Raw genomic sequence first — 25,259 nt, 5'->3', positions numbered from 1 at the left:
AATATATCAGGTGTGGCTATTATATAATGAGACTTTAAAAAATAAACTATACTGTGTGAGTTAAAAGAGAGTGGGGAAACATTGATCTTGGACTATTTCAAAACAGTATTGCATTTGAACAGTGAATCAACATTACTACAAAAATGTTCTAGCAACTTTTTGGGAAAGAATCAGAAGAAAGAGGCTGGATAAGTGGAAAGGTGGTTTCATCCTTTATCAGGACAAAGCACCAGCCCACATAGCTCTCTCTTTGAAGCAGTTTTTGTCTGAGAAACAGATTGCAGTGCTAGAACACCCTCCATACGCTCCAGACCTAGCACTGTGTGAGATCTTTCTATTCCATAAAGTCAATGGACAATAAGAATGCAGTGGTGTGTGGATGCATAAGGGAGTACATACAAGGGTAATTGATTTATAATGTACTTAATATAATTAAACATAAATTATTGCATTAGTCTTGTTATTGAATTGCTACACCTCATACTTTGTATGGGAGAGTGGCAAGAACAAATCCCTTATTGAAACTCACAACAAAGTTCAGGTAGTTTGCCCAAAGACATGTGTGAGACATGACCATGTGAAGAAAACTTCTATGGACTGATAAAACCAAAATTAAACTCTTCAGTCACAATGCTATGTGCTATGTTTGGTGCAAACCTAACACTACACATCAAAGTGAAAACACCAACCCTACAGTCTTTGGCATAACTACCATAGGTGCATGAGGTGCAGCTGCTACAAGGGGAGCTCTGAAGGGGGGCCCATCTTCCTTGTAAAAGTTACATGTGTTATATCATTTTTTCACCATTTGGTGGTAGATAGGGGCCCTTACAAATGTTTGCTATGTGGCCTGCAAAGACCTTGCTACGCCCCAGCCTACAGTGAAGTTCAGTAGTGGCAGCATCATGTAATGAAGATGATTCTCTGTGTCAGGGACTGGAGCTCATAAAAATAAAGGGCTAAATGTATGGATCAAAGGACATAGACATTCTAGAGGAAAACCTTTTGCAGGTTATAAGAACACTTGGACTTGGAAGAAATGTATTCTTCCACATCACAAAGACCCAAAGCATAAAACAAAAACCACACTGAAGTGCTTAACACTGAAGATGTTCATTTCTTGAAGTGACCTAGTCAATTTCCAGATCTCCATTCCATTGAGCATCTGAGGCAACATATACAATTTATGTCTAATAATGATCACCATCCAACCTAATGGAGTTTGAGCTATTTTGCCAATGATAATTGGATCATATTCCAGTTTCCTTTGTCTTCTAAAGCAAACTTACCACAGTAGAATCAGAGATATAATTGCTTACAAAGGTATTTGCACCAATTATTAACTCTGGGGGGATGTATATTAATACAAGCACATATTGTAGGTTTCTGTTCCACATTAACTTTGACAAATGGATGGACCAAATAGTTTTGGCACATTACCCAGTACTTTGTGTTGATTAGTGAAATACATATGAATTATGGATCCATGTAACACAGTAAAATGTGATAAAAGTCATTTATAGCCATTTAAAAAAAATATTTGGTGAGAGTGAATATACTGTATATATAATTAGTATATGTAATTTTATTAATTTTGATAGTCTTTAGTGCAGGGGTTCCCAAACTTTTTCAAATCACGGTGCCTTAGAGTGTCAGCATTTTTTCCAAAGCACCCCTAGGTCACAAGTTAAGAAATTCATCAAAAATTAAACATAGCAAATTGCACTTCTATGTCACCCTTAGGTTCAGTTATGTGCTGGGTGACAGGGCTGTGTATCTTTTTGTCCACATATTTTTTGATTGGCAGACATCAGCACTGGTTTTGCCTATCTCACTGACTGAAAATCATTTTATTTGGTACTGGACCACCAACCCGGGGCACCCTTGTAAGTGCCCTGAGGCACCCCAGGGTGCCACGGCACACAGTTTGGGAACCACTGTTTTAGTCATTAAAATGACTAGTTTTCTTAGTTTCATGGATTAAAACTGTTTATAGTTTTATGGACTCTAAATATCCTAAACAAAACGTGCTGATACCATAATAAGAAATATTCAATAACAATCATACTATATCTAAAGGAATATTATTTTAAATTGTAAAACATTTGTAATTATACCAGACTGTATGTGGTTTTAAACTGAACTCTGAAAATTATTTTATATTAAATAAAATGAGCATCTGTGAGCTACTTTGCAATGTTACAATATATCTGAGAAAGCCATAACAAAAATACCTCTATTTCTTTAAAGATGCAATCTCACAACTTTTTCATTGATGCTGAGTAGCAGTTGGTATTGGTTAACTTTAGTAGGGGAGCTTTCTTATATTATTCCACTGGATATATAGCTGTAAACAGCATGTCACAACTCATATGAAGAAAAAACAATGTCCAGATCATAAGGTGTTTATTGTTGCTACATTGCACTGATAAATTTGAAGACTGCTCTTGTCTGAAAACAAAGATAAGTGAACAAAAGAAAACAATAAGCACAGGACATTGTATTCCTTATGTGTGTTTGATTAGAGTCAAGACAACTACTATATTTGTACTTTGAAACTAGTAATACATAGTGAGTAGGAGATGAAGTAGGTGGGATTTAAATAACAACCAATCATAAAATTAGCATAAAGTATCTGCAGCTAAGACCATAAGTCATTAAGTGTGAAGTAGGTGGGTTAGCTAATCAAGTAAAATCTAAGACTAGAGTTGGGAGTTTCCTGTTTATGCATTAATATTGTGATGTCTAACATAACTCTAACGTGTATTCTGCAAAAACGTCATAAACTATTTCTTCAGCAAGCAATATTACAAGATTATTATTGCTGAGGTTTTTATTTATTACTACTAATTACTGAGTTAATTAGAGCAAAGTAGAATACATGAAATGACTGAATTGTTTAACTAAATAAAATACTTCCCCAACCAAGAAAATAGAAGTCCAAGTTACTGAATTACACTTAATGATTTTGTTGATCTATATTAAAGGCTGCATCCACCAATGCAGACCCTGGCCTTGTCTCTCCTGACATGCCACCATTTCTGGAAAAGCTGGCCAGGCATGACCCTGCTCCTCAAAACACTGCAGCATGTCAATCATCCCATTGATTTGTTTCTGATTTCATCTGAACACTGTGCTAATAATATGGGAGGATCTTTAGCTGTTGCTGAGTGGAGAGATAATACTTTACTTTTTTTCAGAGTTTCTTTTTGAACTTTCTCCCTCCAATAACTTTTCTCTTTCATAAGCTTCAACTTCCATAAAAGCCTCTTTAACAACAATCTTCCAAATAACCCTGCTCCTGAAAGGCTGTTGTTAATTCTTTTGCCTGTTCATAATAGTTCCCTGTAGATGATCAATTATGTTTAAGGCACAAATACTGCCTGTTTGGAATATTATTCTTCCATTTAAAAAAATGTCAACTCATAGAATGCAAAAAATGATTGCAATCCACCTCTTTTTTGTATACGTTTTTGTGTGAATACACCCTTCAATAATCGAAAGGGCAATGTCCAAAAAAATCATGTATTTACAGTGAACAGTATAAGTGAATGTCAAACCAAAAGAGTTAGAATTAAGATGAGAAATAAATGAAGATATCAAATCCACACCCCCTTTCCAAATAATAAATCATCAATAAATCTGCCATAAAGCACCAAGCTCACCCCATGTGGACCTCACCAGATATATTGATCTTCAAAGAGGCCCATATAAAGATTGGGAAAACTGGGGGCAAACTTGGTGCTTATGGCAGTCCTGTGTAGTTGTAAATAAAACTGCATCAAACAAAAAATTGTTGTGAGTCAGTATAAACATAATAGAATCCAGCACAAACTTATACCTGCTCTCTCCAAGGTCCACATCAGAGCTAAGGAAGTGGTGGCTGGCTTCAACAGCCCCCAGATGGGGGATATTAGAGTATAGTGACTCCACATCACAAGTCAAAAACACATAGTGCTCCTGCCACTCCACACCACCCACCAGTTGGCAAAAGTGGGTGGTGTCCCTTATGTAAAAAAGAATCAGCAAAACCCAAAAGATTAGAAGTGAGGGACCCTACACCCGAAATAATAGGATGACCCAGGGGAGAAGTAAGTGACTTATGAATTTCTGGAAGGTGATAATAAACAGTGGTGACAGGGTGCAAATTAAACAAAAAAGCAAATTCTTCCTTGGAGCTCACCCCCCGGTTTGCACCTTGTTCAATAATTCTTTTAATTCCAATTGAAATTTAACTGTCAGATTTCCTGAGAATTTCTGATAGAATTTCATATCATCAAGCTGTCTATGAGCCTCCAGACAATAGTCTGAGGCATCCTGTCTCACTGTTCCTCCCCCTTTATTGGCTGCCTTAATAACAATTGATTTGTCTTTTTTAGGGTCCTAAGGGCTCTTTTCTCATTTAGATTCAGATTATCAAATCTTATTATGTTCTTACTCTTAATATTGTTTCTCATAAAGAGTGCTTGAACATCTCTAAGGGTTGATGCATAAAAAGATTAAATATAAGAGCTTTTATATTGGGTTGGATAGAATTAAGATTTTCTCTTAAAAATCTTTTTCATATTTTTACGTTCAATGACATATATCCCAACCTGTTCCATATCAGGATCAGCAGCTCCATTTTCCCTATAAAGTTCATTCAAAATTTCCAGGGCTGCCTCATCTTCCTTATCTAATATCAAATAAGTACCTTCAATTCCTCTTTTATTTAGGGATTTTTTGTCAAAATTTGTTTTGCGACAATGATCCCTAGTATATTTATTTAATCTTACAAATAGCTCAAATGGTTCAGATTTAGTGGCTGGTGCAAATTTAAGTCCTTTCGCTATTACTGACTTCTCGTGTTCAGTTAATATCCGAGAAGATAAGTTAAAAATGCCTTTGTTTCTTATCTTATTTTTGTGTTTTTATTGAATTTTTCAAAAAGAAAACATGTATACAATAATCATAATAAAATTAAAATAAAACAATCTACAAAAATCAGGGGACAAGGGTGTACAACAAAAGAAAGGAAAAAAAATAGAAGGGAGAGAGGGGAGTGCCACAACACCCAGAGGTAAACATTACAATATATAGTTGTCAAAACCATAGAAAACTAAATGTAAATTTGTTAATATAGAAAACAGACAAATAATATTATTTGGGAAAATACCAAAATTAGAATAAATTCTAATAATATAGATCGTTTTTTTATAATATGGACATAGCCCTAAGTAAAAGGTCCACACCCTCATCTTCAGTTACATATTCATGCCACTTATACTATAGCGTCGTTGGTGCAGAGGCGGACGTGGAATAAGCAACATCTGCTGTTTCCATCAGAAATGCAAATTTTACCTTATAGATAGTAAGAAGGGTAGATGATTTCCATAATTGTGCTATTGCTGTCTTAGCTGCTATCAAAACATGTCCCATTATATTGCTGTCACTTTTGAACATACTTGAGGGGTAAATGTGTACTAGTGCTAAAGAAGGGGATTGCTGTACACTCACTTTCAAAACCTTGGAAATCAAATCAAATATAGCTTGCCACAAAGCAAGAAGATGAGAACAACTCCGGTAAATATGGAATATATCTCCAACATTCACGTTCCATCTCCAGCAATATTTTGATTGTGCAGGCAACATTACATTGGCTGGGGTAAAGTATAACCTATGAAGTATTTTATATTGTAACTCCAAATGGTTATAACACCTGGACAGTTTGTGGGCAGTGGTGTAAATAGATTCCCATTGCTGGAGAGTATATGACTCCTGAAGGACTGACTCCCACTGATCTTGGGACTTGGATTTGACTGGAGGGTTAGCCTCAAGGCACATATTATACCAAAAACCTATAGAGCCCTTTGAGTTACCTATTGTCAATTTAGCCAAAAAATATCTGCTGAGGGTAGTTCCAGAGAACCACTCACTTTAATAGAACTAACCACCCAATGTGGAATACAGAGATAGGTAAATAATTATTCAGGTAGTAACTGAAATTGGGCTTGTAATTGAGCAAACGGAATGAGTGAGATAGGACTCGAGATGTCTGCAATAGATTCTATACCTTGGGAACAGCAGAGTTTTAACAATAAATCTGGGATCAAGCAGGAAATAGTTGTTAAAGATAAATTTCTTACTGGTAGTTTAATATATTTGGACTTTATTTACAGTTTCATCCCACAATTTAAGGGAGTCAATAATTGCTCTAGGGGTATTTTTTAGTAAGGGGCAAATTCGTTTGGGTGTCCAAATTAAATCCACCAAGGGGTAATCATCTAATAAAGGTCTTTATAAGTCAACCCATGGTTTAATGTTGGGGGGAAGAAAACCAATCACTAATTTGTGAAACTAAGCATGCTGACTGATACATAACTAGGTCTGGAATTTGTAGCCCCCCTGATTCTTAGGTTTAGTCAAGCACTGCTAGGCTAACCATGGTGTTTTACCCTTCCAGATGCAAGACACTACTAATTTATAAGCCTTGATTAGGTATTGTTTTGGGACCAAAAAAAAGGAATGGTGCGGAATAAGTAAATTAGCTTTGGCAGAATCATCATTTTAAATGCTGAGAGGTGACCCAGGCAGGAGACCTCAAAGCCCAACCAATTGTGTAACAGTTCCGCTATATGTTTAAGGCTTGGCTCAAAATATATCTTAGCAAAGTCATCTAGAGGATTTGGTATATTAATATAAGATAGAGGAGGTAGTCTGATTTCCATTTGTATCTATATTGGGCTTGTAAACGAGACAAAACCAGATCAGAAATGTTAAAAGTCAGAGCCTCGGTCTTGGTGGTGTTGAGCTTATACAGAGAAGCTGCACTATATTTGTCTAACAGTCTATGAAGGATAGGCAATGAAGAAACTGGGCTGGTTACAAAGAAAAGAATATTGTCTGCAAACAAACATAATTTGTGTGAATTCATGCCTACTTCCACTGCCGGAAATGATGAATAATTTCTAATTGCTGAAGCAAGTGGTTCGATAGCCAATATGTACATAAGTGGGGAAAGGGGGTATCCCTGTCTTGTACCATTCCTAATGTTGAACAGAGATGATAAAAATCTGTTGCTATAAACCCTAGCTGTAGGGTTGCTGTATAGAGCATTGATAGACTGCAACACAACCCCCTGAAAACCAAAATGCCAATAGAGAAACTGCCAATGGAGGTGATCAAATGCCTTCCCAGCATCTAAAGATTGAATAATGAACTCCTTGCATCGCCTCAACATCAGTTCGGCCAAATCAAAGACTCTAAATGTATTGTCTGATGCTTGTCTGCCGCCGACGAAGCCCACCTTGTCCATATGGATCAAATGGGGAATTAAAGGGGATAAACATGTGGCTAACATTTTGGCATACATTTTAATATCAGAATTGAGTAAGGCTATTGGGCAGAAGTTCGGGCAAGTAGTGGGACGTTTTCCTGGTTTAGGCAAAGTAATAATTTGAGCTTCCAGCATCTCTTCTGGAAAACTACCCTGATTTGAAACAAAATTAAATAAGAAGTAAGTAAGGGGGAGATAGAGCTCGCAAAATGCTTATAGAATGAGTTGGTAAACCCGTCCGGACCAGGGGACTTCTAGTTCAGCTTGTCTGAGCAAATGTTATCTCTTAAGTTGAGAGCTTGTTTTAATGGCCACTCCTTGAAGAACAGCTTTGAGGGCACACCAGGGTGTTGGAATGGAAGAGTCTTGTGTGTTATTAGTTGCAAAATATGACTCCCAGGCATCTGCTAGTGGTTTAGCAACTTTGGGGGAAGATATTAAATGCTCAGGTACGCGCCAATGTCTAGGTGGGATTCTAGTATTATGTCCATCCCAAGTCAACATTACAGAAGCATGGTTAGACCAAACAATGGGTATGATTTTAGATTGGCGAGTATGTTTGAGCGAATGTTTATCCAGTAAAATCAGATCAATACAAGGATATGTATTGTGGACATGTGAGAAAAACGTAAGTCTTTCACAGTTGAGAACAAACCCGCCAAACATCATATAAGTAAAATTCCACCAAGAGTTTCTGCAATAAGGCTGATGTATCAGTATCGCCGCTACTTGCTCCAGAAGCAGGAGGTGATGACTTATCTAACCAAACATCAGGGACTAGATTAAAATTGCCCATTATAATCGGGTGACCACGCCTGATCTGGTGGACAGTCTCAAATACTCGTCTAAGGAATGGAATTTGGTGTGTATTGGGGGCATAAAGGGAGACTAGAGTGATCTCTTTACCATCCATCTGACCCACTAATATTAAATATCAGCCATTTTTGTCTTCCAGCTTATTAGTTAGAGTTAAGGACACTGAATTATGGAACAATATCGCCACACCATTCCTTTTAAGTGTACCATTAGCATAGTATACAATTTTATATCTTGCATCTCTCAGTAGCTGAGGGGATGAGGATGAAAAATGGGTCTCTTGTAATGCTATGACTTTGGCTCTGTGTCTATGAAAAGTCGACAAAGCTAGCCTACTTTTGTTAGGGGAGTTTAGTCCATGAACATTTAAGGAAAATAATTGAACCATATTTTCTACAAGAGTATGTTAAATTTGGCGTATCTAGCAAAAATCTAGTGGAGTGGACAATGGCACCCATAGTGAAAATAAAACTAAAAGGGAAAGACATCAGGGAGAGCAATAAAACTATAAATAATAAAAAGGGGAAAACTGTGATGACCCAAAAGGTTGAGCCTACAATGTTTGCCATAAGGGTAAAAAAATGGCAAAAACCAAAAACATGGTGGAACGTTGCCTGTGTCAAAGACCACCCATGCAGAGTGTCAATAACTAAAAACAAATATAAGTGAATGACACAAGTATAGAAAAAAACAATATCATTATATACAGTGAGACATAGTGTGTAGTAACCATTCAGAACCTCATTAGGAGTTAAAATTGCACTACCACCATTACCAGAAATATACTGTCACAATGTCATACACTCAAAAAACAAAATAAATGTGGAGTCGCTAAACCCACAAAACTACAAGATTAATAATAGTACCTGAAAGTCTGCATAGCATAAGACAGCGTAGCTAGTAAACATTAAACAAAGCTAGTCAAATGAAAATACACCATAGAGGGACCCTAGATTATAACTTTGCAAAGGTAATGGGAGAATAATGCATATAAATTCCCTCTCCCCATTTATTAATAGTGAATTAGTTTCTTAAGCTAGCATGATATACCTATAATCAAATTTTTACTACTCATTATAGTGTAAGCAAACTCGAAATATCAATGCAGAACAGACATAAGGGATAATTATCTTATGCAAAATCTTTGGTTATATAGGAAAACCATCACTGAAATGAATTCAACATAGTCAACACAGTAAGTGTGTGAGTGGAGTGTTCTCACGTGGCTTTAGACCAGTCCTGGTATATTTGACCGCTAGAACCGGGGACACGAGTAGACACTGTAATATCCCATTCTGCCAAAAGCTTAATTCCAGCCTCTACATTTGAGATAATATATGAGGAGGACTCGTAACTAACCAGGAACTTCACGGGAAACCCCCAGCAAAATGTGATGTCATTGTCTGTAAGAGCTGTGGTAGTGGAGTGGAATGAGCACCTTTTTGATAGGGTGGCAGCAGACAGGTCAGGAAAAATTTGCTCTTTGAAGTGGAAAAAGTGGACACGCATTAATGTGTCTCGCGGAAAGTTGCCTGATCCTGTTCTTGGTTTGGGAAGGCGGTGGACCCTATCAATTATCAGGTCTTGTTGAGAAGCCATAGGAACCAACTTGAGGAACAAGTTTTAAATGTACAGTAATCTGGCAGCTCAGTGTTTAACACTGAATCTGGGATGCCACGAATCTTCAGATTGTTTCTTTGTGAGCAATCTTCAATATCTGCCATTTTATCTCTCAAGGATGCTACTTCAGTTTGGAGGTCAGCTGTGAGAAGATCATTACGCGACGATACTAGTTCCTGCATTTTCCCCTCTAGATGGACAGTACGATTGCCTAGCCCCACAAGATCAGATCGGATAGATTGTATAGAGGTGTCTACCACCTTCAGCACATCAGCACGAAATGCCACAAAAACTTGAAACATAGCTTGGGTGGTAAGTGGAGCATTTACATCCAAGTCTAGACTAAGGTCAGCCGGGGAGACTGTCTCTAATGAAGCAGACATAGAGGTCGAACACAATGCTGAGAAAGGCATCTGTCCCGTTTTGGGTTGATGAGTAGCCGGAAAGTGGATTGGTGTTGGAAGTTTGTGTTTTCTTGTTTTCCTAGACAGCATAGTCAGAAGTAAAAGTAGAAACACCAAATTGAACCAGAGAGATGTGTCACCGCTCTTTGTGGTCATAGTGACTCAGGGTAATGCTTGCACCACCCATGCAGTGACCCCCACTTCCTGAGGAAGACATCATTTTTTAATCAGATAGAATCACATTTCTGACACTGTTATGTATCAAGAAGGAAGCTATCCCTTTCCACAATATTTAGAAAGGTTGGTAATGATCACCGGGAGACAGGTTCAAGAGGGGTAGAGTTGGAAAGTTTGGAGCCGTTATGGCAACGGCTTTCCTGAAAACCTGCCCTGCAGCTATGTCTATCGCCTGTGTAGAAGACTCCCTAATTAATCACAGTTAAGGTGGAGGCTCTAATAGACAAAGGTTGCCCTCCGCTTCTCAGCTGAGAAGTAGCCTACGGGCAATTTAGGAGAGTGGCTGGGTGCCCTTTCTCACCTTCATTCACGGCCGCTGCAGTATCCGGAGGCTGCAGACCAAGCCCGCGTTTTCAGTGGGGGGGAGCTCTTTCAGGAGCAGGGGAACCCGCATGCCTCAGCCGGAGGTAAGACGTGTGTGCTGGAAGGCGGGGACCTCGGGAAGGCAGCAGGAGTCCTGTGCTGCAGCCGCAAGTAAACCAGAAGTGGCTGCGCCCTCCTTCAGGCAGCAACTTTAGGCTGCGGCTTTCGGAGCTTTAGTAGGCCCCGAAAACGGGATGTCAATTTGGCCGTGGGTTTGATGCTGGGATCAGCCCAGGCATTGGATGGGATAACCGCAGCCTCAAGAAAGGGGTGTGGAGTCAGTAGAGCTGGAAGGCTCCAATTTGCCCCAATATAGCAGGAGCCCTTGGAAAGTATGTCTTCCCCAAGCTGCATTCAGGCTACACCCCCCTATTTTTGCAATTTTGAGAGATTTTTTATAACCTCCTTTGCACCCACTAAATCTTCTTCTCTTGATCTTTGTTAGAGTTTATGCTCAGAACTCAAACCTGTTTGGATTTAGTCTGGCAAACCTTTGGCCTCTCCCTAAAAAAACCCTATTGTTTTGTTGTTGTGATTATTGACCATCCGATTCTCTCTCATGTCTCCAATCAACTTTATGTCTAGCTCCTTTCTTTAAATAAAGATCATCTTGTTCAAAACTACCACTGAACTTAGGAGTAGCACGATTTTGAAGTTCAAAGTTATTTGTTTCTCTAGGTTTAAATTGATTCCTATTAGTACTAGGCAGTGGTTCGGTTGGATCTTGACTTTTAAATCTGCCACCTTATTTATAGGAATTACTCCTGGGACCCTTGTAGTGGTCAAACCTACTCCTCCTTCCATTCTCAAATGCTAAATCTTTAACTTCACTTTCTCTTAGCTGGTATTTCCTATTAAAGGCATGAACCTAATCATTATCATAGTCTCTATTTTCCCTGTCCAATTTCTTATTTTTATTTGAAACTTGAAAATTTCATAATCCTCCATCTTTTTATTGAGCAACACATCTCTATCTTTAAAATCCTTATTGTCCGCAAAGGGTTTTAAAAGTTCCTGGGTTTTCCCCATTTCCTCAGTTAATTTAATGATTTTCTGTTCCCTATAGGAGATCAGTAACATTATCAGGTAAAAGGAACAATCATCAAGGACTTTGTTCCATTTCTGTGTTAACTCAGGGTCATCTTTAAAAGAACAATTCTTAAAAATCCGTAGACCACATGGGATAATTTCACTCTCCAAATATTTGGTGAGAGAGACGTGGTTCCACCAATGTCTATTTTCTGCCTTCAACATAGATTCTTAACTATAAAATAGTCTCTTCACATATTCACTCTTATTTATATTATCAAAACCATGAGAATCTATTGTTTTATCAAGCAGCAACTTTATTCTCAAAACTCTACCAGTTGCACTTCTCAATGTCATTATCAAAATATTTGTACAATACAATAAAATAAAAATTAAAAAGTAAAACACAATCGTATGCAGCCCAGACCAGTCAAATGAAACAGGAACAAATACACTAAATTAGAACTAGGCGCAATCTATTTTATATATTAACTATCTATTTATATTCAAATTAAAGCAGCCTCCTAGTAGATGTATCTGATTTACAGTTGTTACTGAAAAGCTAAAATTGGACGTCTAAATAACATATCATAAGAGGTGCTTACAAGATATTACATTAGCACATAGGTATAAAGTTTTATTATAAAAATTACAACCATAATACACAAACTAGCACTCTGCTAATTATCACTTTAAAGTACTCAAGAGCACCATAGTGCATATAGACCTTTAATCTACTATAAAGATTTTGGAGCTTGGAATTACTCCAAATTTTAAAAATTATAGAATTGACAGAAAAAGTCTATTCCATTATAGAGCAATATATATACATCCACATCCAAGTGGAGCACATAGGAGTTTGTGATAATAGACGCAGTTTTTAGTCCTGTTAAGGTCAGCTGGTCAGCAGCAATTAAGAGTATCAGTGTCCCGGTATGAATACCTAGCTTTCTCCCAACAAAAATAACTTTGAGGTGATGCTTGTCTGGTCTTTTACCTTGTTCTAGCTGCAGCTTGTACTCCACGAGCAGTGCCAGTAACAAGTGTGCTGTCTTGTCCAGTGACCGCCTTACTCAGGCTGCGATTTGTAATCCCCAGGCAATATTTGATTACAGAAACACTGTCTCCTCCAGTAATTTAAGCAGCACAGCCTCGTCTCACTTGGGGTGTGTGTAAAGAGTTCTAAATTGAAAAGAACTCTCAATGCATATCCAGTGGATGGTATATTTGCAATAATAACATTCCTTAACGTGTTTCTCTGTCTGGGAAGAATGACGGTTTCTTTCAGAAGGGATCTCTCAGGAATGTCCTTAGATTCTGCTCCTCTCCAATCACAGTCAAAGTTAATGATTATAAATACGATTCATACAGTATGTGCTCAATATTTAGTCAGTGTTTTAAATGGAGCAAAATATAGACATTCTTTTCTGTCTGTCCCGATTTTACACAAATATACATTTGACAGTCTTAAAATCTATACTACATACAAACAAAATATGTAGTTGATATAAATATACAACATTAAATATCTTTCAAATGAACGCTAGAAAGTGCAACAGATCCATAAATTCTAACAAAAGAGGATCATAATTATTTCTAAAATCACTTAGCTCACAAGCACATGGTCTGTGGTTCAGTTGCATGAGCACAGGTTCGGTCACCAAAAGGTCTCTGGTTCGATTCCAAGTTGGGACATATATATTAAATGTTATTTTATTCATTAATATATTACTTATATTACTATTACACGTCATTAGAATAAAAAGAAGAAAATTGACACTTGAAATCCTATATTCCTTAACTAATACTCAATTACAACCCAATTCATTGTTACTATATTCTTGCTCATAATCACACTCACATATTCTGTGGCACAGTTACTAAGCACAGGTTAAGCAACAAGAAGGTCCCCAGTTCAAACCCAAGGTAAAGCACATAAATAATATTTTAATTCATTTTATTCATAGTCATGTTGATCTCAATACTTATTTCAAAGAAGATGAGAATTCCTACTTGGAAATTTGCCATACATTATTATGATCTGACCCAAGACCGTACCCATGAAATAAATAATAATAATCCTATATCCAACTTATATTAAATAGCTGCCTAATTCGTTGATTAAGGTTTAAAATACAACCTACTCATCAATACACACTCACATAAAGGGCAACAAATCATTATAAAATAAGGTTGTGACACAACAGGCTATTATTTAACCTTAATTACATTCATATCCAAAGTAATTAGTATCCCAATACCCCCCCCCCATCCTATAGTCAAAATAAGGCTGGAGTACAAATCACCCAAAAATGTAATCGTAGATTATTCATTTCTATACTTTCATTCAAACCCTTCGGGGTTAATGTCCCCAGAGTAAAAATCCAGTAGGCTTCTCTATTACAAAGATGGTTAAATCTGTCTCCTCCTCTTGCCATTGGTAGTACCCTCTCTATACCTTGCAAAGATAATGCTTTATCATCACCCCCACCCGCGCACGCAGGGGGGGTTTCTGAGTACCCAGAAACTCCCCCTGATGGACCAAATGTATTTTTCAGAGATGGAGACAGTCTTGTCTCCATCTCTGCACTGGCCGTGGGTGCAATGCAGCTGTCGCAGCTCCTCAGACAGTGGCAGTGCAGCTCTGCTCTCCTGTCCTGCTCCTGGTCTGCCTCTGGTTCCAGCCGGCAACATGATCATGCCTCCTTCTCCAGCGGCTCAGACCGCCCTACCGGAACTTACCTTAAGGTCCTGCACCGCCTCTGCTGCCTCCAATGATCACTGCTGCCTCCCTCTGGCTCTTCTCTTTGGGCTGGAGCTGTTAAAGTACTGGGAGTCCGAGACCTCCTGTTCTTTCCCAGGGTCTTCTGTCTGCCGGAGTCGGGCTGCCCCTGGGGTGTGAGTCCTCTCTCCTCTGATATCTGTTGTGAGCTTGGCCCTCTCCACCGACCACCTCACAACTGCTCCCTTTATCAGGTACCTTCACACTGACTCCCTGGACCTCTCCCGGTAACAGTAAAATATGTCTGTTAAGCTCTGGACAAATTGGTCTCTGTGTGTATGTATGCTGTACAGTATATGTGTGTATCTATCCTGTGTGTATTTTTATACACACAAGATTACTTACACACAGCATACATTCATACTTTACATACACACACAGCATACATACATATATAAATACTTGCAACAACATAATGCTGTTTGCAAGTATTTATATATGTATGTATGCTGTGTGTGTATGTAAAATATGAATGTATGCTGTGTGTAAGTAATCTTGTGTGTGTATGAAGTATGAACCTATATATGTATGTATGTATGTATGTATGTATGCATGCATGCCATGTGTAAGTACAGTATGATTATGTGTGTATTTACAGTAAGTATGCCTGTGTGTGTCTGTGTGTATGCTATGCATAAGCATGCTTATAAATTATGTGTTTTTATGCATATATGTGTATGTTTATATACATAGATTATTTATAACAAGCTGTTTTCCCTGTTTTGTCCGTGGAGTACTGCCTATGCAAACTTGTATTCAGTGTCTTGCCCCTGCGCCAGGCTCTCAAAGGATTTAGTGCCCCCTGGTACTTTGCATTTTGGACTATTACACGTGAGTGTCGATCCCTGTATCATTTTGTGTATATATCTATATCTATGTGTATGGAAACCACCCCTTCAAAATCCTGCGTTTGCCACTGACCCCCATGTTTGGATGCTACATGGTGGGAAACACTGTGTAAGGGATTTCTCTTTAATACATTCCTTCTGTGTTCTAAGAACCTTGTATTTAAACTTGTATGCACACATATACTAAGGTGCAGTGTCTACTACCATTAAAAGACACTGCTTTACCAAGTACCTGTCTGTCTGGATTCCTCATTTCAATACCCTGTGTTACATATACAAGCGTTTGCCCGCAGCTTCGCTCATGTGGATGTCTGTTATTGCTCAGCAGAACTAATTTTACAAAGACAGTAGTAGCATCTAATATTGTGATATATATTTTAGTATATTTTATATTGTAGACATTGATTACATAATGGCCCTCATTCAGAGGCGGTCGGAGGATGCAAGCAGTCGCTCAGAAACTGGGCGGCCGCTTGCATCCTGACCGCCCGCCTCTGTTTCGGTCGTTAGGCTGTGGGTTTACACCCACAGCTCTAACGACCGCTCGGGTGATGGTCGTGATGGTCAGAGACCATCGCGACCATCGGGGCTTATGACGAGACCCTAGGGTAGGGTCTCACTTATCGTAAGCCCCGGAGAGCTTCTGGCTCTGTCAGAGCCGGAAGCTCTCCACTGACATCACTAGTGATGTCAGTGGGGCCTCCCCCAAACGGCAGGCGTTCCCATGGGAACGCCTCCGTTTGGGCTGCCACCCCCCCGGCCCGCCTTCCAAATGGGGCGAGCTGTCACTCAACATCGATAGCTCGCCCCCTTTGGAAAGAGACCCACTACGACCGGCGCTGTTGGTCGTAGCGGGTCTCACGCATGCGCATGAGGGAGCCGGCTCCCTCGTGCGCATGCGCACTGGCAAAACATCGAGGCAGCCATGTGGTCGTAGACTCTGAATAAGGTCCAATGTCTTTGTAAACAATATTTGCAGTTTTGTCTTTAGGGATTTACACAAAAAGATGCTTGGGGCTACTAAGTCATAAGCAAGCCATGTAAAGCTATCCATGGAAGAAGCAGCTGTTACTGAGATCTATACCTGCAGCCCTGAGTATTTGTCCCTGCGACTTGTTGATCATCATAGTGAAAGAGATGCTTACATGAAACTGCAGGTGCTTGAATTGAAAAGGAATATTGTTGGAAATAAGGGGTATACGTGGTATAAACACAGTCTCACATGCACCAGATCCCGTTAGAATCTGTGCCTCAGTTAGGTTTCTCTGTAGAGCAGTGACTTAAATCGGGTTCCATTGCATAACTTGGACAGAGTCAAGTGCTGCAGAAGCATGATCAGAATACCAAGGTTTCAGTGCACTGCTGTGTGCTGGAAGTCAACCTGCACTATCATGTAGATCCCAAATCAGTTGCTACTTATCGTACAGTAACACTGAAAGGTGTGTCTAACACTAACCCCCCCCTAAAACCTACCCCTAACCCCGCTATGCTGCCTAAACCTAACACTCCCCCCCACCCACGGCTAACAACTAAGATGCCCCCAACTTACCTTATTCTGGATGGCATCTGTCTGTATTCCAGCATCGGGATTAAGATAGACATTGGTATTTCGACATCTATCTTAAATCCCATGTTGGGTTTCCACTATCGGGTTTTAGACCGGCGGCATCCCTAACTACATCCCTAACTGCTAACTACATCCCGCTGGAATGAATGGACAGACAGACAAACTAAAATTCTGACTTTTTATTTATGTCTTCATAGTTCATACACAGCCCCTGGGTGTACATTTATCAAAACAAAATTCTATGTACAGATACAACCATTACAACTTTATTATAAGTATAGTATATACAAAATCATGTAAAGAGAGGCACTCACTATACATGATTATTTATGGCTACACTTGCAAGCAATGGGCTTTGGGTGGTCTAATTAAAAAGTGCACCCTTGCTGCTGAATTGATAACTTTGAGCGCATATATATTAGAGATGAGTGGGTCCAGTTATCTAAGAGCCAACCCACCCAAACATAGCCAATTTGAGAAGGATCCAAGTCAGGCTCGGGTTTTCCCACCTGATTCGGAATTCAAAGCGAGGCAAAACTTCATCCTCACTCTGTTGGATTCTCGCAGGTTTTGGATTGTAAATAAGTTCCTCCCCATGATGATCAGTGCCATTTGCTTGCTGAGTGTTGGTCTGTGCTGTGCTCCATCTACGGGGGGCATTGTCAATACAGGGGTGTGCAAGGATGTGCTCTGCTCCATCCAGGTGGCTTTGTTGTCCAATCCAAGGGTGTGCTGTGATCTGTGCAGAGGCTGTGTTGTCCAATCCAGGGGTGTGCTGTGCTCTGTCCAGGAGGGAGGCTGTGTTGTTCATCCAGGGGTGTGCTCTGCTCCTGTCATGGGGCTGTTTTGTCCAATCCAGGGGTGTGCTGTGCTTTCCATCAAGGGGTGTGCTGTCCAGGGTTGTGCTGTTCAACCAGTGTGCTGTCCATCCAGGGGTGTGCTGTCCCGGGGTGTGCTGTCCATCCAGTATGCTCTCCATCAAGGAGTATGCTGACCGTCCACACTGACACTGTAGGTTCATTATACTGCAGTGTAAAAATCATAAAGTAATGTGAATGATGCTGTAGGTTCATCATACCGCAGTGTAAATTCATAAAGTATTGTGATGCTGTTGGTCAGTAATACCGCAGTATAATATTCATACAAGTATTGTGACACTGTTGGTCAGTAATACCGCAGTATAGTATTCATACAAGTATTGTGACACTGTTGGTCAGTAATATTGCAGTGTAATATTCATACAAGTATTGTGAGGTTGTTGGTCAGTAATACCGCAGTGTAATATTCATAAAAGTATTGTTACGCTGTTGGTCAGTAATTCCACAGTGTAGTATTCACACAAGTATTGTGACACTGTTGGTCAGTAATACCACAGTGTAATATTCATACAAGTATTGTGACACTGTTGGTCAGTAATACCTCAGTTTAATATTCATACAGGTATTGTGACACTGTTAGTCAGTAATACCACAGTGTAATATACATAAAAGTATTGTGATGCTGTTGGTCAGTAATACCGCAGTGTAATATTCATGAAAGTATTGTGATGCTGTTGGTTAGTAATACTGCAGAGTAATATTCATACAAGAATCGTGACACTGGAGGTCAGTAATACCGCAGTGTAATATTCATAAAAGTATTATAACACTGTCAGTCATTCAGTGTAATATTCATAAAAGTATTGTGACTCTGTAGGTTCTACCCCAGTGCATTAACATAAGCGGTGTGACTGCACAGTGTTGTTTGTGAACAAAGTTTCAAATAAAGTTAAAGTTAAAAATTAAAAAGAAAATGATACATATTGACATGTGTGCTGTACCCCACCTTGTTCGAGTTTGTTGATATGGAGAATGATCAGTTGAGAGGAAAGAAGGAACCACATACTAATGCCGAAGCTGCTGTCACCAGTGACAATAGTACTCCATCAATGTCATCTACTAAAGCTGATGCCCAAGGTCAAGGAGGGCTTAAGTCAGGGCATCTAAAATCAGAGAACCAATCTTTTACAGTGGTGACGAAAAAAAATAAAATGTAAAGTTAGCTGCAGAAAGACATACAATTGTCAATATGCATTTCACCACTTTCTGCCTCTTGTGATGATGTAAGCCCTTCTCCCTGTAGAAGTTTAGAAAACAATTAAAATCGTTAAGGCATAGGAACCAACTGTGTGCTCATAAACATCACATATCCCTAAGGAGAGTCTAATTGTGTCCGTGGGTGTCATGTGTAAGCCTGACCTTTCAAATACTGTACTTGAAGAGGTGCCTCCTTCCACCATTTGTGCACCCCTGCAAATGTGGGGATGAGCAGCACAGGTCAACATGCTGACATAGAAATTAAGGATGTAGCTGTGGAAGTGCACCAGAATGAGGAGGATATTTGTGTAGCTTACGCTAATAAGGATGTTGATTATGAGGATGTTGATGATGAGTATCTTGTTGATGAGGATGTTGTTTATGTACTGTAAATCAGGCACCAGTGGAAACAGTTGTTGATTATGATAAGAAAAAGAGAATTGTCATGCCTGGGCATAAAACAAAAATATCCACTCGTTATATGTGGGGAATTATTTCTACCCAAATCTGGGCAACAATTATCAAGCCATCTGTACCCTTTGTAAAGCCAGAGTAAGTAGAGGTAGGGACCTTAACAAACTAGGAACCTTCTCCCTGTTACATTATTTGCAGAAAGTTCATGGAACATTTTTGGGAAGATCAGAAACTGGTGCCAAAAAAATAACAACAGACAGTCCAGCATCAGTTAACTCCTTTCCCTCAGCTAGATCCCAGCACCTGCAATCTCTACCATCAACACCTTTGTCATCAACATCCTCACTATTGATTGGAGGTAGTTCTGCATCCAGGATAAGGCTAGGTGACTCCTCCTTTATCCAGTGTTCCTCAGAAGAATCCTTGAGTGCTAGGCCTGCTGATGCTGCTGGGAGTGGATCTTCATTTCAGAAAGGGACCAAGAAGACTACTACTAGTAGTAGTTTTAAAATAAAAACTGACTGTAAAACAATCCATTGATAGTTCAAGCAAGTATATCAGCTGGCTCCCAGTTGCACAGCGGATCACTGATGCCATAATGGCTGTGCTAGTATTACATGGTGAAATAATAAAAATTGAGGATGATAGTGTGGATGAAGTGCAAAAGGAGGATGAGTGGGATATTTGTGTCCTATCTAAAGCTAATGAGGATGTTGTTTGTGTAAATCAGCCACCAGTGACAGCAGTTCTTGCTCATTATAAAGGAAAGATTCTGTCATACTTGGGCATAACACCAGAAAAGCCATGTCTTGGGTGTGGAATTTTAACCCAAATCCTGACAACAGTTGTGAAGGCATCTGTACCATTTGTGAAGCCAAAGTTAGTAGAGGTAGGGATGTTAACCATCTAGGCACCTCCACCCTGTTACATCATTTGCAGCGAGTTCATGCAATTTATTTAACAAAATTATAATAATTTGTAAATTAATAACAAGCAGTCCAGTGTCAGCTACTAGCAGATTGGACCAGCACATGCAATCACCACCACCAACACTTTCATCATCAGCCTCCTTAATGATTGGAGGTAGTCCTTCCAAATAATTGATTTTTGGGGGCCCAAACCAAGGTCTTCAGCCACAAAAATGTCAGTCCTTGTTGCTAAAGTGCTTGATTTGCTAAACTGTGCATGTCCTTTTTAATATCTCACATAAGAGTGGGTGGGAGGACCCAAGGACAATTCCATCTTGCACCTCTTTTCTTTGCATTATGCACTATTAGGGGCATTGCCCACTGACAATTTTCTAGTTTATTAAACTGCCATCTTGTCTGCCACTGCTGAGTGGTAGTGTTTCATATATGTGCCATATATGTTTTAAAACTGCCATGTGTTTGTGCCGCTGCTCTGTCGCTTACTTTAGCCAGTCAGCTAGCTGCAGCTGTTGTCCTACATTAGTGGAAAAAAGTATTGAAAACAATATTGTGAGCTGTGAGGTGGTCAATAATGACTGGAAATGCCTTAAAATTATTGTTATTAAGGTTAATAATACTATAGGAACAAAAACAGGCCCAAATTATGTGGTTTTAGCTGTTTTTATATTTTTTGGACACAAAAACAGATCCAGAACCAAAACACACAAGGGCAGTTTCCAAATCCAGATCCAAAACCTTGAGAGAGATACAGATACAAAACCAAAACACATGGGTCAGCGCACATCTCTAATATATATACACAGTATATATATATTATAAGGGCACAGTTGTACCCTTATAATAAGGCTGCATCTAAAAAAACGGATTTCTATATAGAGAATTCCGAAAGGGGGGGCAGAGTGTTCAAGGGGCTACACCTCAAAAGCTATAGGAGGTATGGATCTGAAATTTGGCATGGCCGGGTAGAACTGTCGTTCAGTGCTGCATGCCAAATTTCAGGGCAAAAACTTAAAAAATGAGGACATGGAAGTAATCTAAAGCTCCAACTGTCACTTTTTTCTGACATTGGTCCTCATTCAGAGCCGCACGTTAACAACAGTACGCTCGTTGCGTTCCGATGTTGACTAACCACGCATGCGTCGGTGTTACACTGCGCATGTGCGTACGGCAGATTGCGAGTTTTTTTTCTCTCGTTCCTAAAATAGCGTACAGGAAGTGACATGTCAAATGTGATTGACAGAACAGGGCGTTTTTGGGTGTTGACGGGGGTGGAGATGAAAAAACGCAGGCGTGGCGAGGCGTTTTTGGGGCGTACATACATTAGCAGATGCGAACGTCAAATGTGTTCGGACCGTCTCATACGTCACTGGAACATCCGCTTTCCCTTCAAAATGCTCGCACAGCTTAGGGTCAGGATTACTCGACCACATTGGCGATGGCCTTCTCCTCCGCCCCGGGACTCAACGATGGTGCTGCGATTAATCGCGGCTGGTCAGTAAAGTAATTAGTGTTGGATTGAAAACCGGCTTGGTATGTGTTTGGAAAGCAGTTTATTGGGATAGCACAAAAGCGTACGCAGGTGGAAATCAGAGCTGTTAATGTCATGATTACACAATCAATTAGCGTACATTTTGGGTGTTTTATTTTGGCCACAATTTGTTGGTTATGGCCTATTGTAACAATAATGTCATCATGTTTTAATTAGCTCCCCTTTTTTTTGGTTTACTGTGGAATTTGCATCGCTATGTGATTTTTGAAGCGTTCCTTAAAGAGGCCTTTTTTTTTTTTTAAGAGGGTCAGTTTTTGCCTTTAGGGCCAGGATTAAATGTAACCCATTTGTACAATAATGTCACAATACAATGTCAGTTTTTTGTTTTAAATTTATTGTATAAACACAAACAAATTGGCCTAATATTTTTTGGCCTTTTTTTTGTGGCAAATATTTTTGTTAAAATAAAAAAAAAAGCCATAACTGGTAACATAAACGTAAATACCAAATTTAAAAAAATTTCACAAGAAAGGAGAGGGAAGTTTTGACCAGAAAGGAATATGAGCCAAGCACAGAAGGAGTGTGGGCAAAGTCGCCATTGCTGTCACCGTTTTCTCGCCCGTTTGGCTGGGTGAGGGTGGGCGCCAGACCGGGTCCGGGATGCCATCGGGCTGGCCTGTCCAGAGGCAGATGTTGTGGCCTCTGGACTAGGCACAGGGCTAGGCACATTTGGAGGATTGGCTGATGTTGTGCCAGAGGTGGAGGATCCGGATGTTCCGGCAGGAAGGGAGGTCGGCTCCACCATGTGCTGGCGAACGAGCTGCTCCAGGGCATCGGCGATGCGGATGTTGGCCCTGGTATTTTCCGCCAGGGCCTGAGCAATGGTCACGTTGGCCGCAGCATTTTGCTCCAGGGCCTCAGCCACCCGTATCAGACTGGCGTCCATCCTCTGCAGAATCTCCGTATGGAAATCCGATTTAAAATTGAGTTCTGTGAGGAGGCCCACTGCCTGCGAGGGGGCACGCCCTGGACTGGCTTCTGCAGGGTCCTCAGCCGGATGTACTGGTTCCTCCCCTGCAGAGCCAGCAGAAATTCTGCGGCCAAGGCTCCCCTCTGGAGCAGACTCATCCGCCTCTGTCTCTGTTAGGAAAATTGCGAAAAGACTCACATTAGAATCTACATATTGGCACAATAGCATTTCAGAGTTGGTGACATCACAAGACTTACCTTGGCCAACATGAGGAGCCGCAAAGTCTGGCATGTCCGTATCCATGTTGGACACGCCAAACACCTCCACAGCCTGCACACACCCCTGTGCCAGCTCTTCTAAGTCTGTCAACTCCAATGACACAGGGGTGGGACCCCCACCTGTCCCCCTTGCATGCCTAGCCCTGTCGGCAAGTTTTTGCTTGAGACGATATTTGAAGTCTGCCCATCTGTGGAATGAAATTGGAACCATTATCCTTTGTTTTACAATGGGGTTTGTTTCTAGGATGGGAAAGTGTTTACTTACCGCCGTTTGACATCCCGGGCTAGACGGACATAATCACCCACCCTATTGACAGCAACGGTGACCTCCTCCCACATTCTCCACTTCTGGCTTTGGCTCATATTCCTGGCTGCCTGGGGCAGGATGTCAACGCACTTCTGGATCAAAACCTCCATCTCCTTGGTTGTGAAATGTGGCTGCCTTTTTTTTTTGGCAGCTTTGGCGGGTTGACTGGGGCCAGCAGTCTCTTCCATGTCATCCTCCTCACCTATTTGGGTAAATATGCAGATTTAGCCACTTCACAACTTGCACAATATTATGTTTTAAAAGAATCATTGAGACAAAATGCATGAAGGCCTTACCGCCGGATTTTTGGCCATTGTTTCCCTGGTCTGAAGCCATGTCTCTGCTTCCAGAATGAAATCAACCAGAAATTAAATGTGATTTTGTGACATATTTATACATGCGTCCTTAGTTTGCGGCCGCATCATTGATTGTGCGTCCCTATGATTCATCCTTAATTTGTGCGGGAAAATAAACACTATTTATGGCTTGGTGTGTGTGGAGTCGAGGTTGCGTTGTTGGATTGTTGGCGGTTAAGTTGGTTGGATTTGGTTGTTTGCGGTTGGAGGATTTGGCGGAGTTTGTTTTTTTTTGGTTTTGCTACAGTTGTTTTGGTTTTCCGTTCGCATTTTTTTGGTTGATTTTTTTCCATCGTTTCCTGATTTGGTAAGTTTTGTGCAGTCTAATTTGTGGCCAATTGGTGTCTACTTCTGGTTTTTGGTTTTATATATTTTTTTTTACACTAATTTCATCTATTTTAGTTTGTTTTGGCTTTCGGACCCAAAGACCTTTTTGTTTGAAATCTTATATATTCGAGTTGGGTAAGTCCATTTTTTTTATTGCATTTGCGAACTAATTAACGCATTTTTGCCAGTTGGTGTAGTGACTTGCATTTGCGAACTAATTAACGCATTTTTGCCAGTTGGTGTAGTGACTTGCATTTGCGAACTAATTAACGCATTTTTGACAGTTGGTGTAGTGACTTGCATTTGCGAACTAATTAACGCATTTTTGCCAGTTGGTGTAGTGACTTGCATTTGCGAACTAATTAACGCATTTTTGACAGTTGGTGTAGTGACTTGCATTTGCGAACTAATTAACGCATTTTTGCCAGTTGGTGTAGTGACTTGCATTTGCGAACTAATTAACGCATTTTGGACAGTTGGTGTAGTGACTTGCATTTGCGAACTAATTAACGCATTTTTGACTGTTGGTGTAGTGACTTGCATTTGCGAACTAATTAACGCATTTTTGACAGTTGGTTTAGTGACTTGCATTTGCGAACTAATTAACGCATTTTTCGAGGCTTATTCATCATGTAAACCAGTTTTGCTTTTCCCTTTTCCATTTTTGGGGTCCATTTGACCCCTATTTGACGTACGGTGTGCAATGTCGTTTTCATCGATGGCCAAATGTGTGTTTCGACTATTTTATGTGTTGGCTTGCACCAATTTGACAAACAAAAAATCACCCTCTAAATTTTTGATGTCTCATTTTTGGCTTTTTTACAGTTTCTACGTATCATGACAATACCCCGGCATGTAAGCAGCTATGGATGGTATCATAAAGCTAAGTTGTTTTATGTTACTTTTGGGGTGGCTCAAAAGCCTTACATTGTAAACTTTGAATTTCAGGTAGATCTGGGGCGAATTGTTCTGGCCCTGCTCCCGGAAGACGACCAACCTCAAACTCATCCCAGGCGTAGGCATCGTAGGCATGCAAGGCCCCAGATATTTCGAACACGTGTCACCCTTTTTGGAATGCCCGATGATGAGGTTTTAAGACGCTACCGTCTACCTCCCAAAATCATCATAGACAC

The sequence above is a fragment of the Taudactylus pleione genome, unplaced genomic scaffold (assembly GCF_031769625.1).
Source record: "Taudactylus pleione unplaced genomic scaffold, aTauple2 ptg000127l, whole genome shotgun sequence".
Taxonomy (NCBI): Eukaryota; Metazoa; Chordata; class Amphibia; order Anura; family Myobatrachidae; genus Taudactylus; species Taudactylus pleione.
The sequence above is the reverse complement of the archived record's forward strand: the minus strand, read 5'-3'. Positions refer to the sequence as shown.